Genomic DNA, 17,585 nt, shown 5'->3' with positions numbered 1-17,585 from the left:
GAAAGGCAATCACAGATTCATTAAAAAACTTATGGTTCACCAAATAGAAAGGGATGAGGATTGGTTACATTACCATATTGGGGTTAACAAAGATATACATACCATGTGAAATATATAACCACCAAAGACGTACGGAAGACCAGGAGAGAGACTACTCAACATTGTGCCATAACCTACATGGGAAAAGGATGCGAGGAAGAATAGATACACGTATATGTGTGAAAGAACCACATCTTGCACACCTAGAGCAAACAAACCATTGTAATCAAATTTGCTGGGATAAAAAATAAAAAGTCAATTACAAATATGAACAAGAAGTAATGAGACATAAACTAAAGGGCTTTTTCCTGGCATATTCCATTCTAATATACAACCTAGAACACCACTTCCATTAAGGCTCTGTTTCCCTAGTAAACAAATTTGGTAAAGGAGAAATGCTGCAGCCTTGTGGCCGTTTCCTGCAAGAACAGCTTTAAACTCACAGCTAATGGTCACTTAACATTCACAAGGACTCAGGGCTGTAAAGGACACTTGGTCTAAACATTGGTGCTGAAGTAGGGAATGGACAAAAAAATTCAAAACTGGCAAATGTTTCAAGAAGAGATTATGAAGAGTTAAGTTTTACTCACACACTTTTTAAAAGAAAAAGTAAAATGAATAAAAGCTCAACCTCAGGGAGTGTTAGACGCATGCAATCTAATCTACAAAAAGTTTCAACTTACACCAGTCGACTGACCATCAGCAAAAAGTCTACAAACAATAAATGCTGAAGGGGTTTCAGAGAACTGTGTACCCTCTATCTGCTGGTGAGACGTAAAGGGGTAACAGCCAATAATGAGAAAAGAAAGAAGCTGTGTTTAAAAGTAAAAATGGAGGTACCATTCAATCCAGCAGGCGCATCATTGGACTTCTCACCTGAGAAGACAAGAATCGAGAAGACACAGGCCGCAAAAGCTGCAGTGCAGCCTTATTCACAATAGCCAAGACAGTGAAGCAATCAAAATGTCCAACAACAGGTGAATGGATAAAGAAGTGGTCCATGTACACAATGGAATATTAGCCATGGAAGACAATGAAGCATTGCTCTCTGAGGCACCACAAATGAGTCTGGAAATAATCAAGAAACATGAGGTAAGTCGGAAAGCAAAAGACCTATATTCTATGATATCACTTATAGGCGTTATCTAATAACTGACACAAATGAACATATTTCCACAGAGAAAGACACTCACAGACTTAGAAAACAAACTATGCTCATCTAAAAGGAAAGGTGGGGGGAATGGATAAATTAAGATTAGTGTTACTATATGTATACAAACACATATTTTATACATATCTCAAAAAGACCGACCATATAGCAAGGGAGGTCTGCGGAACTCTCTGTAACATTTTACATGGGAAGAGGATCTGTACTTGAATAGACATATATAAGGTACAAATGAACCAGATTGTGTACACCTAGGACAGACAATATTCTAAGCTTTACCCCAATTAAAAAAAAAATTAAAACCAAGAAGAAATAATGAGACATAAACTAATGGGGGTTTCTGCATGCATATTCCAGTGTAATTTACAACCTAGGAACACGACTTCCAGAAAGACTCTGCTGCCCTAGTACCCAGATTTGTGTATGGAGAAATGCTGCCTGCTTGAGGCCACCTCCCACAACATCAGCTTTAAACCCATTGCTAAAGGTCACTAAATATTCACCAAACTTGCAGTTCGGGAAATGACACCTGCTCTCTAAAAAAGTCTGAGGTGGAAAATCGACCAAAAAATTCAAAAGAGGGCAACCTACCAAGAAGACAATACCAAGAGTTATATTGTACTCCCAATTGTTTCCTTTTTTTAACAGAAAACGGCGGAGAAAAATGATGAGTTCTACGAATTTTCAAAGACATGCAAACCCAAATTACAAAACCCTATCAGCTCACAGCAGCCAGTAGGGCCATTAGCATAAATGCTGCAAACAATAAATGCTGAAGCGATTGTGGAGAAATGCGTACCCTCGATTCTAAGGGGGACGTGGTAAGAGCCACTAATGAAAACACAAAGTAGGTGCTTTGAAAAGGGAAACACGGTGCTACCAGTCAATGAATCACACCCACTGCTGGGCCTATCACCTGAGAAAATGAGAATCAAAAAGTCACAGGCTGGCAATCATGCACTCCAACAATATTTACCATAGCCAACAATTGGAAGCAATGAAAATGTCCATCAACCGAGGAATGCACAAAGTAGAAGTGGTCCACATACACAGTGGAAAATTACTCCAATAAAAAATAAAAATTAAATTTAAAAATCCAACAAAAGTAAAGAGACATCAGCTTGTGTGGGTTTGTCCAGGCACACTCCACTCTAATTTATAACCGAGAAACACCACAGGCCGCAAGGGCTTTCCCCTAGTTAGAAGGGTGGGGAACATAGAAAGGCTGCCCCCCTATGGCAGTTACCTGCAAAAGCAGCTTTAAAGCCTGTGCTAATGGTCATTTCATAGGAAGAAGTAATGCAGGACTGTAAATGAAACCTGCCCTCAAAATGTCTTGAGGGAGGTAATGGCCAAAACATTTCAAAATGTGACACATACTTTAAGAGAACACTTTGAAGAACTAAGGGTTAATCACAGCTTGCAAAATAAATAGGACTTGCCTTCAAGCTCAATTTCAAAGGATTATGAGGCACGTGCGAATTCAACCACAAAGAGGTATCAGATCACAATTGTCAGAATAACCATCAGCAAGAAAACAACAAACAATAAATGCTGAAGGTGTTGTAGAGAAATGCATACCCTCAACCTCAAGGGGGACGTAACTTGGAAAGGGCCACGAAATAGAACAGAATGGAGGTGCATTAAAAAGGTCAACATTGAGCTACCATATGATCCAGCAGGCCCACTCCTCGACCTATAATCTAAGAAGAGAGAATTGGAAAGACACAGGCAGGCAAATCTGCATGGCACAGTATTACAATAGCCAAGATATGGAAGTAACGAAAAAGTCCACCAACAGATGGGTGGACACAGAAGAACTCCTCCATGTACAGATGGAATATTCGCTAGTGAAAAAAATGAAACAATGCCATTTGCAGCACCATAGATGAGTCTAGACGTAATCACGCCATCTGTAGTCATTGAGAAAGCAAAAGACACATATCCTATCATATTACTTTTTGCAGTTACTTAAAAATTGATACCAATGAAGATATTTCCACAGGGAAAGGCAATCACAGATTCATTAAAAAAACTTATGGTTCACCAAATAGAAAGGGATGAGGATTGGTTACATTACCATATTGGGGTTAACAAAGATATACATACCATGTGAAATATATAACCACCAAAGACGTATGGAAGACCAGGAGAGAGACTACTCAACATTGTGCCATAACCTACATGGGAAAAGGATGCGAGGAAGAATAGATACACGTATCTGTGTGAAAGAACCACATCTTGCACACCTAGAGCAAACAAACCATTGTAATCAAATTTGCTGGGATAAAAAATAAAAAGTCAATTACAAATATGAACAAGAAGTAATGAGACATAAACTAAAGGGCTTTTTCCTGGCATATTCCATTCTAATATACAACCTAGAACACCACTTCCATTAAGGCTCTGTTTCCCTAGTAAACAAATTTGGTAAAGGAGAAATGCTGCAGCCTTGTGGCCGTTTCCTGCAAGAGCAGCTTTAAACTCACAGCTAATGGTCACTTAACATTCACAAGGACTCAGGGCTGTAAAGGACACTTGGTCTAAACATTGGTGCTGAAGTAGGGAATGGACAAAAAAATTCAAAACTGGCAAATGTTTCAAGAAGAGATTATGAAGAGTTAAGTTTTACTCACACACTTTTTAAAAAAAAAAGTAAAATGAAGAAAAGCTCAACCTCAGGGAGTGTTAGACGCATGCAATCTAATCTACAAAAAGTTTCAACTTACACCAGTCGACTGACCATCAGCAAAAAGTCTACAAACAATAAATGCTGAAGGGGTTTCAGAGAACTGTGTACCCTCTATCTGCTGGTGAGACGTAAAGGGGTAACAGCCAATAATGAGAAAAGAAAGAAGCTGTGTTTAAAAGTAAAAATGGAGGTACCATTCAATCCAGCAGGCGCATCATTGGACTTCTCACCTGAGAAGACAAGAATCGAGAAGACACAGGCCGCAAAAGCTGCAGTGCAGCCTTATTCACAATAGCCAAGACAGTGAAGCAATCAAAATGTCCAACAACAGGTGAATGGATAAAGAAGTGGTCCATGTACACAATGGAATATTAGCCATGGAAGACAATGAAGCATTGCTCTCTGAGGCACCACAAATGAGTCTGGAAATAATCACGAAACATGAGGTAAGTCGGAAAGCAAAAGAACTATAGTCTATGATATCACTTATAGGCGTTATCTAATAACTGACACAAATGAACATATTTCCACAGAGAAAGACACTCACAGACTTAGAAAACAAACTATGCTCATCTAAAAGGAAAGGTGGGGGGAATGGATAAATTAAGATTAGTGTTACTATATGTATACAAACACATATTTTATACATATCTCAAAAAGACCGACCATATAGCAAGGGAGGTCTGCGGAACCCTCTGTAACATTTTACATGGGAAGAGGATCTGTACTTGAATAGACATATATAATGTACAAATGAAGCAGATTGTGTACACCTAGGAGAACCAATATTCTAAGCTTTACCCCAATTAAAAAAATTTTTAACACCAAGAAGAAATAATGAGACATAAACTTATGGGGGTTTTTCCATGCACATTCCAATGTAATTTACAACCTAGGAACACAACTTCCAGAAAGAGTCTGCTGCCCTAGTACCCAGATTTGGGAATGGAGAAATGCTGCCTGCTTGAGGCCACTTCCCACAACATCACCTTTAAACCCATTGCTAAAGGTCACTAAATATTCACCAAACTTGCAGTTCGGGAAATGACACCTGCTCTCTAAAAATTTCTGGGGTGGAAAATTGACCAAAAAATTAAACAGAGGGCAACCTTCCAAGAAGACAATTTCAAGAGTTATATTGTATTCCCAATTGTTTCCTTTTTTTAACAGAAAAGAAAACGGCGGAGAAAAATGATGAGTTTTACGAATTTTCAGAGACATGCAAACCCAAATTACAGAAACCTATCAGCTCACAGCAGCCAGAAGGGCCATTAGCATAAATGCTGCAAACAATAAATGCTGAAGCGATTGTGGAGAAATGCGTACCCTCGATTCTAAGGGGGACGTGGTAAGAGCCACTAATGAAAACACAAAGTAGGTGCTTTGAAAAGGGAAACACGGTGCTACCAGTCAATGAATCACACCCACTGCTGGGCCTATCACCTGAGAAAATGAGAATCAAAAAGTCACAGGCTGGCAATCATGCACTCCAACAATATTTACCATAGCCAACAATTGGAAGCAATGAAAATGTCCATCAACCGAGGAATGCACAAAGTAGAAGTGGTCCACGTACACAGTGGAAAATTACTCGAATAAAAAATAAAAATTAAATTTAAAAATCCAACAAAAGTAAAGAGACATCAGCTTGTGTGGGTTTGTCCAGGCACACTCCACTCTAATTTATAACCGAGAAACACCACAGGCCGCAAGGGCTTTCCCCTAGTTACAAGGGTGGGGAACATAGAACGGCTGCCACCCTATGGCAGTTACCTGCAAAACCAGCTTTAAAGCCTGTGCTAATGGTCATTTCATAGGAAGGAGTAATGCAGGACTGTAAATGAAACCTGCCCTCAAAATGTCTTGAGGGAGGTAATGGCCAAAACATTTCAAAATGTGACACATACTTTAAGAGAACACTTTCAAGAACTAAGAGGTAATCACAGCTTGAAAAATAAAAAGGACTTGCCTTCAAGCTCAATTTCAATGGATTATGAGGCACGTGCGAATTCAACCACAAAGAGGTATCAGATCACACTTGTCAGAATAACCATCAGCAAGAAAACTACAAACAATAAATGCTGAAGGTGTTGTAGAGAAATGCATACCCTCAACTTCAAGGGGGACGTAACTTGGAAAGGGCCACGAAATAGAACAGAATGGAGGTGCATTAAAAAGGTCAACATTGAGCTACCATATGATCCAGCAGGCCCACTCCTCGACCTATAATCTAAGAAGAGAGAATTGGAAAGACACAGGCAGGCAAATCTGCATGGCACAGTATTACAATAGCCAAGATATGGAAGTAACCAAAAAGTCCACCAACAGATGGGTGGACACAGAAGAACTCCTCCATGTACAGATGGAATATTCGCTAGTGAAAAAAATGAAACAATGCCATTTGCAGCACCATAGATGAGTCTAGACGTAATCACGCCACCTGTAGTCAGTGAGAAAGCAAAAGACACATATCCTATCATATCACTTTTTGGAGTTACTTAAAAATTGATACCAATGAAGATATTTCCACAGAGAAAGGCAATCACAGATTCATTAAAAAACTTATGGTTCACCAAATAGAAAGGGATGAGGATTGGTTACATTACCATATTGGGGTTAACAAAGATATACATACCATGTGAAATATATAACCACCAAAGACGTACGGAAGACCAGGAGAGAGACTACTCAACATTGTGCCATAACCTACATGGGAAAAGGATGCGAGGAAGAATAGATACACGTATATGTGTGAAAGAACCACATCTTGCACACCTAGAGCAAACAAACCATTGTAATCAAATTTGCTGGGATAAAAAATAAAAAGTCAATTACAAATATGAACAAGAAGTAATGAGACATAAACTAAAGGGCTTTTTCCTGGCATATTCCATTCTAATATACAACCTAGAACACCACTTCCATTAAGGCTCTGTTTCCCTAGTAAACAAATTTGGTAAAGGAGAAATGCTGCAGCCTTGTGGCCGTTTCCTGCAAGAACAGCTTTAAACTCACAGCTAATGGTCACTTAACATTCACAAGGACTCAGGGCTGTAAAGGACACTTGGTCTAAACATTGGTGCTGAAGTAGGGAATGGACAAAAAAATTCAAAACTGGCAAATGTTTCAAGAAGAGATTATGAAGAGTTAAGTTTTACTCACACACTTTTTAAAAGAAAAAGTAAAATGAATAAAAGCTCAACCTCAGGGAGTGTTAGACGCATGCAATCTAATCTACAAAAAGTTTCAACTTACACCAGTCGACTGACCATCAGCAAAAAGTCTACAAACAATAAATGCTGAAGGGGTTTCAGAGAACTGTGTACCCTCTATCTGCTGGTGAGACGTAAAGGGGTAACAGCCAATAATGAGAAAAGAAAGAAGCTGTGTTTAAAAGTAAAAATGGAGGTACCATTCAATCCAGCAGGCGCATCATTGGACTTCTCACCTGAGAAGACAAGAATCGAGAAGACACAGGCCGCAAAAGCTGCAGTGCAGCCTTATTCACAATAGCCAAGACAGTGAAGCAATCAAAATGTCCAACAACAGGTGAATGGATAAAGAAGTGGTCCATGTACACAATGGAATATTAGCCATGGAAGACAATGAAGCATTGCTCTCTGAGGCACCACAAATGAGTCTGGAAATAATCAAGAAACATGAGGTAAGTCGGAAAGCAAAAGACCTATATTCTATGATATCACTTATAGGCGTTATCTAATAACTGACACAAATGAACATATTTCCACAGAGAAAGACACTCACAGACTTAGAAAACAAACTATGCTCATCTAAAAGGAAAGGTGGGGGGAATGGATAAATTAAGATTAGTGTTACTATATGTATACAAACACATATTTTATACATATCTCAAAAAGACCGACCATATAGCAAGGGAGGTCTGCGGAACTCTCTGTAACATTTTACATGGGAAGAGGATCTGTACTTGAATAGACATATATAAGGTACAAATGAACCAGATTGTGTACACCTAGGACAGACAATATTCTAAGCTTTACCCCAATTAAAAAAAAAATTAAAACCAAGAAGAAATAATGAGACATAAACTAATGGGGGTTTCTGCATGCATATTCCAGTGTAATTTACAACCTAGGAACACGACTTCCAGAAAGACTCTGCTGCCCTAGTACCCAGATTTGTGTATGGAGAAATGCTGCCTGCTTGAGGCCACCTCCCACAACATCAGCTTTAAACCCATTGCTAAAGGTCACTAAATATTCACCAAACTTGCAGTTCGGGAAATGACACCTGCTCTCTAAAAAAGTCTGAGGTGGAAAATCGACCAAAAAATTCAAAAGAGGGCAACCTACCAAGAAGACAATACCAAGAGTTATATTGTACTCCCAATTGTTTCCTTTTTTTAACAGAAAACGGCGGAGAAAAATGATGAGTTCTACGAATTTTCAAAGACATGCAAACCCAAATTACAAAACCCTATCAGCTCACAGCAGCCAGTAGGGCCATTAGCATAAATGCTGCAAACAATAAATGCTGAAGCGATTGTGGAGAAATGCGTACCCTCGATTCTAAGGGGGACGTGGTAAGAGCCACTAATGAAAACACAAAGTAGGTGCTTTGAAAAGGGAAACACGGTGCTACCAGTCAATGAATCACACCCACTGCTGGGCCTATCACCTGAGAAAATGAGAATCAAAAAGTCACAGGCTGGCAATCATGCACTCCAACAATATTTACCATAGCCAACAATTGGAAGCAATGAAAATGTCCATCAACCGAGGAATGCACAAAGTAGAAGTGGTCCACATACACAGTGGAAAATTACTCCAATAAAAAATAAAAATTAAATTTAAAAATCCAACAAAAGTAAAGAGACATCAGCTTGTGTGGGTTTGTCCAGGCACACTCCACTCTAATTTATAACCGAGAAACACCACAGGCCGCAAGGGCTTTCCCCTAGTTAGAAGGGTGGGGAACATAGAAAGGCTGCCCCCCTATGGCAGTTACCTGCAAAAGCAGCTTTAAAGCCTGTGCTAATGGTCATTTCATAGGAAGAAGTAATGCAGGACTGTAAATGAAACCTGCCCTCAAAATGTCTTGAGGGAGGTAATGGCCAAAACATTTCAAAATGTGACACATACTTTAAGAGAACACTTTCAAGAACTAAGGGTTAATCACAGCTTGCAAAATAAATAGGACTTGCCTTCAAGCTCAATTTCAAAGGATTATGAGGCACGTGCGAATTCAACCACAAAGAGGTATCAGATCACAATTGTCAGAATAACCATCAGCAAGAAAACAACAAACAATAAATGCTGAAGGTGTTGTAGAGAAATGCATACCCTCAACTTCAAGGGGGACGTAACTTGGAAAGGGCCACGAAATAGAACAGAATGGAGGTGCATTAAAAAGGTCAACATTGAGCTACCATATGATCCAGCAGGCCCACTCCTCGACCTATAATCTAAGAAGAGAGAATTGGAAAGACACAGGCAGGCAAATCTGCATGGCACAGTATTACAATAGCCAAGATATGGAAGTAACGAAAAAGTCCACCAACAGATGGGTGGACACAGAAGAACTCCTCCATGTACAGATGGAATATTCGCTAGTGAAAAAAATGAAACAATGCCATTTGCAGCACCATAGATGAGTCTAGACGTAATCACGCCATCTGTAGTCATTGAGAAAGCAAAAGACACATATCCTATCATATTACTTTTTGCAGTTACTTAAAAATTGATACCAATGAAGATATTTCCACAGGGAAAGGCAATCACAGATTCATTAAAAAAACTTATGGTTCACCAAATAGAAAGGGATGAGGATTGGTTACATTACCATATTGGGGTTAACAAAGATATACATACCATGTGAAATATATAACCACCAAAGACGTATGGAAGACCAGGAGAGAGACTACTCAACATTGTGCCATAACCTACATGGGAAAAGGATGCGAGGAAGAATAGATACACGTATCTGTGTGAAAGAACCACATCTTGCACACCTAGAGCAAACAAACCATTGTAATCAAATTTGCTGGGATAAAAAATAAAAAGTCAATTACAAATATGAACAAGAAGTAATGAGACATAAACTAAAGGGCTTTTTCCTGGCATATTCCATTCTAATATACAACCTAGAACACCACTTCCATTAAGGCTCTGTTTCCCTAGTAAACAAATTTGGTAAAGGAGAAATGCTGCAGCCTTGTGGCCGTTTCCTGCAAGAGCAGCTTTAAACTCACAGCTAATGGTCACTTAACATTCACAAGGACTCAGGGCTGTAAAGGACACTTGGTCTAAACATTGGTGCTGAAGTAGGGAATGGACAAAAAAATTCAAAACTGGCAAATGTTTCAAGAAGAGATTATGAAGAGTTAAGTTTTACTCACACACTTTTTAAAAAAAAAAGTAAAATGAAGAAAAGCTCAACCTCAGGGAGTGTTAGACGCATGCAATCTAATCTACAAAAAGTTTCAACTTACACCAGTCGACTGACCATCAGCAAAAAGTCTACAAACAATAAATGCTGAAGGGGTTTCAGAGAACTGTGTACCCTCTATCTGCTGGTGAGACGTAAAGGGGTAACAGCCAATAATGAGAAAAGAAAGAAGCTGTGTTTAAAAGTAAAAATGGAGGTACCATTCAATCCAGCAGGCGCATCATTGGACTTCTCACCTGAGAAGACAAGAATCGAGAAGACACAGGCCGCAAAAGCTGCAGTGCAGCCTTATTCACAATAGCCAAGACAGTGAAGCAATCAAAATGTCCAACAACAGGTGAATGGATAAAGAAGTGGTCCATGTACACAATGGAATATTAGCCATGGAAGACAATGAAGCATTGCTCTCTGAGGCACCACAAATGAGTCTGGAAATAATCACGAAACATGAGGTAAGTCGGAAAGCAAAAGAACTATAGTCTATGATATCACTTATAGGCGTTATCTAATAACTGACACAAATGAACATATTTCCACAGAGAAAGACACTCACAGACTTAGAAAACAAACTATGCTCATCTAAAAGGAAAGGTGGGGGGAATGGATAAATTAAGATTAGTGTTACTATATGTATACAAACACATATTTTATACATATCTCAAAAAGACCGACCATATAGCAAGGGAGGTCTGCGGAACCCTCTGTAACATTTTACATGGGAAGAGGATCTGTACTTGAATAGACATATATAATGTACAAATGAAGCAGATTGTGTACACCTAGGAGAACCAATATTCTAAGCTTTACCCCAATTAAAAAAATTTTTAACACCAAGAAGAAATAATGAGACATAAACTTATGGGGGTTTTTCCATGCACATTCCAATGTAATTTACAACCTAGGAACACAACTTCCAGAAAGAGTCTGCTGCCCTAGTACCCAGATTTGGGAATGGAGAAATGCTGCCTGCTTGAGGCCACTTCCCACAACATCACCTTTAAACCCATTGCTAAAGGTCACTAAATATTCACCAAACTTGCAGTTCGGGAAATGACACCTGCTCTCTAAAAATTTCTGGGGTGGAAAATTGACCAAAAAATTAAACAGAGGGCAACCTTCCAAGAAGACAATTTCAAGAGTTATATTGTATTCCCAATTGTTTCCTTTTTTTAACAGAAAAGAACACGGCGGAGAAAAATGATGAGTTTTACGAATTTTCAGAGACATGCAAACCCAAATTACAGAAACCTATCAGCTCACAGCAGCCAGAAGGGCCATTAGCATAAATGCTGCAAACAATAAATGCTGAAGCGATTGTGGAGAAATGCGTACCCTCGATTCTAAGGGGGACGTGGTAAGAGCCACTAATGAAAACACAAAGTAGGTGCTTTGAAAAGGGAAACACGGTGCTACCAGTCAATGAATCACACCCACTGCTGGGCCTATCACCTGAGAAAATGAGAATCAAAAAGTCACAGGCTGGCAATCATGCACTCCAACAATATTTACCATAGCCAACAATTGGAAGCAATGAAAATGTCCATCAACCGAGGAATGCACAAAGTAGAAGTGGTCCACGTACACAGTGGAAAATTACTCCAATAAAAAATAAAAATTAAATTTAAAAATCCAACAAAAGTAAAGAGACATCAGCTTGTGTGGGTTTGTCCAGGCACACTCCACTCTAATTTATAACCGAGAAACACCACAGGCCGCAAGGGCTTTCCCCTAGTTACAAGGGTGGGGAACATAGAACGGCTGCCACCCTATGGCAGTTACCTGCAAAACCAGCTTTAAAGCCTGTGCTAATGGTCATTTCATAGGAAGGAGTAATGCAGGACTGTAAATGAAACCCGCCCTCAAAATGTCTTGAGGGAGGTAATGGCCAAAACATTTCAAAATGTGACACATACTTTAAGAGAACACTTTCAAGAACTAAGAGGTAATCACAGCTTGAAAAATAAAAAGGACTTGCCTTCAAGCTCAATTTCAATGGATTATGAGGCACGTGCGAATTCAACCACAAAGAGGTATCAGATCACACTTGTCAGAATAACCATCAGCAAGAAAACTACAAACAATAAATGCTGAAGGTGTTGTAGAGAAATGCATACCCTCAACTTCAAGGGGGACGTAACTTGGAAAGGGCCACGAAATAGAACAGAATGGAGGTGCATTAAAAAGGTCAACATTGAGCTACCATATGATCCAGCAGGCCCACTCCTCGACCTATAATCTAAGAAGAGAGAATTGGAAAGACACAGGCAGGCAAATCTGCATGGCACAGTATTACAATAGCCAAGATATGGAAGTAACCAAAAAGTCCACCAACAGATGGGTGGACACAGAAGAACTCCTCCATGTACAGATGGAATATTCGCTAGTGAAAAAAATGAAACAATGCCATTTGCAGCACCATAGATGAGTCTAGACGTAATCACGCCACCTGTAGTCAGTGAGAAAGCAAAAGACACATATCCTATCATATCACTTTTTGGAGTTACTTAAAAATTGATACCAATGAAGATATTTCCACAGAGAAAGGCAATCACAGATTCATTAAAAAACTTATGGTTCACCAAATAGAAAGGGATGAGGATTGGTTACATTACCATATTGGGGTTAACAAAGATATACATACCATGTGAAATATATAACCACCAAAGACGTATGGAAGACCAGGAGAGAGACTACTCAACATTGTGCCATAACCTACATGGGAAAAGGATGCGAGGAAGAATAGATACACGTATCTGTGTGAAAGAACCACATCTTGCACACCTAGAGCAAACAAACCATTGTAATCAAATTTGCTGGGATAAAAAATAAAAAGTCAATTACAAATATGAACAAGAAGTAATGAGACATAAACTAAAGGGCTTTTTCCTGGCATATTCCATTCTAATATACAACCTAGAACACCACTTCCATTAAGGCTCTGTTTCCCTAGTAAACAAATTTGGTAAAGGAGAAATGCTGCAGCCTTGTGGCCGTTTCCTGCAAGAGCAGCTTTAAACTCACAGCTAATGGTCACTTAACATTCACAAGGACTCAGGGCTGTAAAGGACACTTGGTCTAAACATTGGTGCTGAAGTAGGGAATGGACAAAAAAATTCAAAACTGGCAAATGTTTCAAGAAGAGATTATGAAGAGTTAAGTTTTACTCACACACTTTTTAAAAAAAAAAGTAAAATGAAGAAAAGCTCAACCTCAGGGAGTGTTAGACGCATGCAATCTAATCTACAAAAAGTTTCAACTTACACCAGTCGACTGACCATCAGCAAAAAGTCTACAAACAATAAATGCTGAAGGGGTTTCAGAGAACTGTGTACCCTCTATCTGCTGGTGAGACGTAAAGGGGTAACAGCCAATAATGAGAAAAGAAAGAAGCTGTGTTTAAAAGTAAAAATGGAGGTACCATTCAATCCAGCAGGCGCATCATTGGACTTCTCACCTGAGAAGACAAGAATCGAGAAGACACAGGCCGCAAAAGCTGCAGTGCAGCCTTATTCACAATAGCCAAGACAGTGAAGCAATCAAAATGTCCAACAACAGGTGAATGGATAAAGAAGTGGTCCATGTACACAATGGAATATTAGCCATGGAAGACAATGAAGCATTGCTCTCTGAGGCACCACAAATGAGTCTGGAAATAATCACGAAACATGAGGTAAGTCGGAAAGCAAAAGAACTATAGTCTATGATATCACTTATAGGCGTTATCTAATAACTGACACAAATGAACATATTTCCACAGAGAAAGACACTCACAGACTTAGAAAACAAACTATGCTCATCTAAAAGGAAAGGTGGGGGGAATGGATAAATTAAGATTAGTGTTACTATATGTATACAAACACATATTTTATACATATCTCAAAAAGACCGACCATATAGCAAGGGAGGTCTGCGGAACCCTCTGTAACATTTTACATGGGAAGAGGATCTGTACTTGAATAGACATATATAATGTACAAATGAAGCAGATTGTGTACACCTAGGAGAACCAATATTCTAAGCTTTACCCCAATTAAAAAAATTTTTAACACCAAGAAGAAATAATGAGACATAAACTTATGGGGGTTTTTCCATGCACATTCCAATGTAATTTACAACCTAGGAACACAACTTCCAGAAAGAGTCTGCTGCCCTAGTACCCAGATTTGGGAATGGAGAAATGCTGCCTGCTTGAGGCCACTTCCCACAACATCACCTTTAAACCCATTGCTAAAGGTCACTAAATATTCACCAAACTTGCAGTTCGGGAAATGACACCTGCTCTCTAAAAATTTCTGGGGTGGAAAATTGACCAAAAAATTAAACAGAGGGCAACCTTCCAAGAAGACAATTTCAAGAGTTATATTGTATTCCCAATTGTTTCCTTTTTTTAACAGAAAAGAACACGGCGGAGAAAAATGATGAGTTTTACGAATTTTCAGAGACATGCAAACCCAAATTACAGAAACCTATCAGCTCACAGCAGCCAGAAGGGCCATTAGCATAAATGCTGCAAACAATAAATGCTGAAGCGATTGTGGAGAAATGCGTACCCTCGATTCTAAGGGGGACGTGGTAAGAGCCACTAATGAAAACACAAAGTAGGTGCTTTGAAAAGGGAAACACGGTGCTACCAGTCAATGAATCACACCCACTGCTGGGCCTATCACCTGAGAAAATGAGAATCAAAAAGTCACAGGCTGGCAATCATGCACTCCAACAATATTTACCATAGCCAACAATTGGAAGCAATGAAAATGTCCATCAACCGAGGAATGCACAAAGTAGAAGTGGTCCACGTACACAGTGGAAAATTACTCCAATAAAAAATAAAAATTAAATTTAAAAATCCAACAAAAGTAAAGAGACATCAGCTTGTGTGGGTTTGTCCAGGCACACTCCACTCTAATTTATAACCGAGAAACACCACAGGCCGCAAGGGCTTTCCCCTAGTTACAAGGGTGGGGAACATAGAACGGCTGCCACCCTATGGCAGTTACCTGCAAAACCAGCTTTAAAGCCTGTGCTAATGGTCATTTCATAGGAAGGAGTAATGCAGGACTGTAAATGAAACCCGCCCTCAAAATGTCTTGAGGGAGGTAATGGCCAAAACATTTCAAAATGTGACACATACTTTAAGAGAACACTTTCAAGAACTAAGAGGTAATCACAGCTTGAAAAATAAAAAGGACTTGCCTTCAAGCTCAATTTCAATGGATTATGAGGCACGTGCGAATTCAACCACAAAGAGGTATCAGATCACACTTGTCAGAATAACCATCAGCAAGAAAACTACAAACAATAAATGCTGAAGGTGTTGTAGAGAAATGCATACCCTCAACTTCAAGGGGGACGTAACTTGGAAAGGGCCACGAAATAGAACAGAATGGAGGTGCATTAAAAAGGTCAACATTGAGCTACCATATGATCCAGCAGGCCCACTCCTCGACCTATAATCTAAGAAGAGAGAATTGGAAAGACACAGGCAGGCAAATCTGCATGGCACAGTATTACAATAGCCAAGATATGGAAGTAACCAAAAAGTCCACCAACAGATGGGTGGACACAGAAGAACTCCTCCATGTACAGATGGAATATTCGCTAGTGAAAAAAATGAAACAATGCCATTTGCAGCACCATAGATGAGTCTAGACGTAATCACGCCACCTGTAGTCAGTGAGAAAGCAAAAGACACATATCCTATCATATCACTTTTTGGAGTTACTTAAAAATTGATACCAATGAAGATATTTCCACAGAGAAAGGCAATCACAGATTCATTAAAAAACTTATGGTTCACCAAATAGAAAGGGATGAGGATTGGTTACATTACCATATTGGGGTTAACAAAGATATACATACCATGTGAAATATATAACCACCAAAGACGTACGGAAGACCAGGAGAGAGACTACTCAACATTGTGCCATAACCTACATGGGAAAAGGATGCGAGGAAGAATAGATACACGTATCTGTGTGAAAGAACCACATCTTGCACACCTAGAGCAAACAAACCATTGTAATCAAATTTGCTGGGATAAAAAATAAAAAGTCAATTACAAATATGAACAAGAAGTAATGAGACATAAACTAAAGGGCTTTTTCCTGGCATATTCCATTCTAATATACAACCTAGAACACCACTTCCATTAAGGCTCTGTTTCCCTAGTAACCAGATTTGGTAAAGGAGAAATGCTGCAGCCTTGTGGCCGTTTCCTGCAAGAGCAGCTTTAAACTCACAGCTAATGGTCACTTAACATTCACAAGGACTCAGGGCTGTAAAGGACACTTGCTCTAAACATTGGTGCTGAAGTAGGGAATGGACAAAAAAATTCAAAACAGGCAAATGTTTCAAGAAGAGATTATGAAGAGTTAAGTTTTCCTCACACTCTTTTTAAAAACAAGGAAAATGGATAAAAGCTCAACCTCAGGGAGTGTTAGACGCATGCAATCTAATCTACAAAAAGTTTCAACTTACACCAGTCGACTGACCATCAGCAAAAAGTCTACAAACAATAAATGCTGACGGGGTTTCAGAGAACTGTGTACCCTCTACCTGCTGGTGAGACGTAAAGGGGTAACAGCCAATAATGAGAAAAGAAAGGAGCTGTGTTTAAAAGTAAAAATGGAGGCACCATTCAATCCAGCAGGCGCATCATTGGACGTCTCACCTGAGAAGACAAGAATCGAGAAGACACAGGCCGCAAAAGCTGCAGTGCAGCCTTATTCACAATAGCCAAGACAGTGAAGCAATCAAAATGTCCAACAACAGGTGAATGGATAAAGAAGAAGTGGTCCATGTACACAATGGAATATTAGCCATGGAAAACAATGAACCATTGCTCTTTGAGGCACCACAAATGAGTCTGGAGGTAATCACGAAACATGAGGTAAGTCGGAAAGCAAAAGACCTATATTCTATGATATCACTTATAGGCGTTATCTAATAACTGACACAAATGAACATATTTCCACAGAGAAAGACACTCACAGACTTAGAAAACAAACTATGCTCATCTAAAAGGAAAGGTGGGGGGAATGGATAAATTAAGATTAGTGTTACTATATGTATACAAACACATATTATATATATATCACAAAAAGACCGACCATATAGCAAGGGAGGTGTGCGGAACCCTCTGTAACATTTTACATGGGAAGAGGATCTGTACTTGAATAGACATATATAATGTACAAATGAAGCAGATTGTGTACACCTAGGAGAACCAATATTCGAAGCTTTACCCCAATTAAAAAAATT

Source organism: Balaenoptera ricei, chromosome 16 (assembly GCF_028023285.1).
Source record: "Balaenoptera ricei isolate mBalRic1 chromosome 16, mBalRic1.hap2, whole genome shotgun sequence".
NCBI classification, from domain to species: domain Eukaryota; kingdom Metazoa; phylum Chordata; class Mammalia; order Artiodactyla; family Balaenopteridae; genus Balaenoptera; species Balaenoptera ricei.
Note: the sequence above shows the minus strand (reverse complement) of the source record.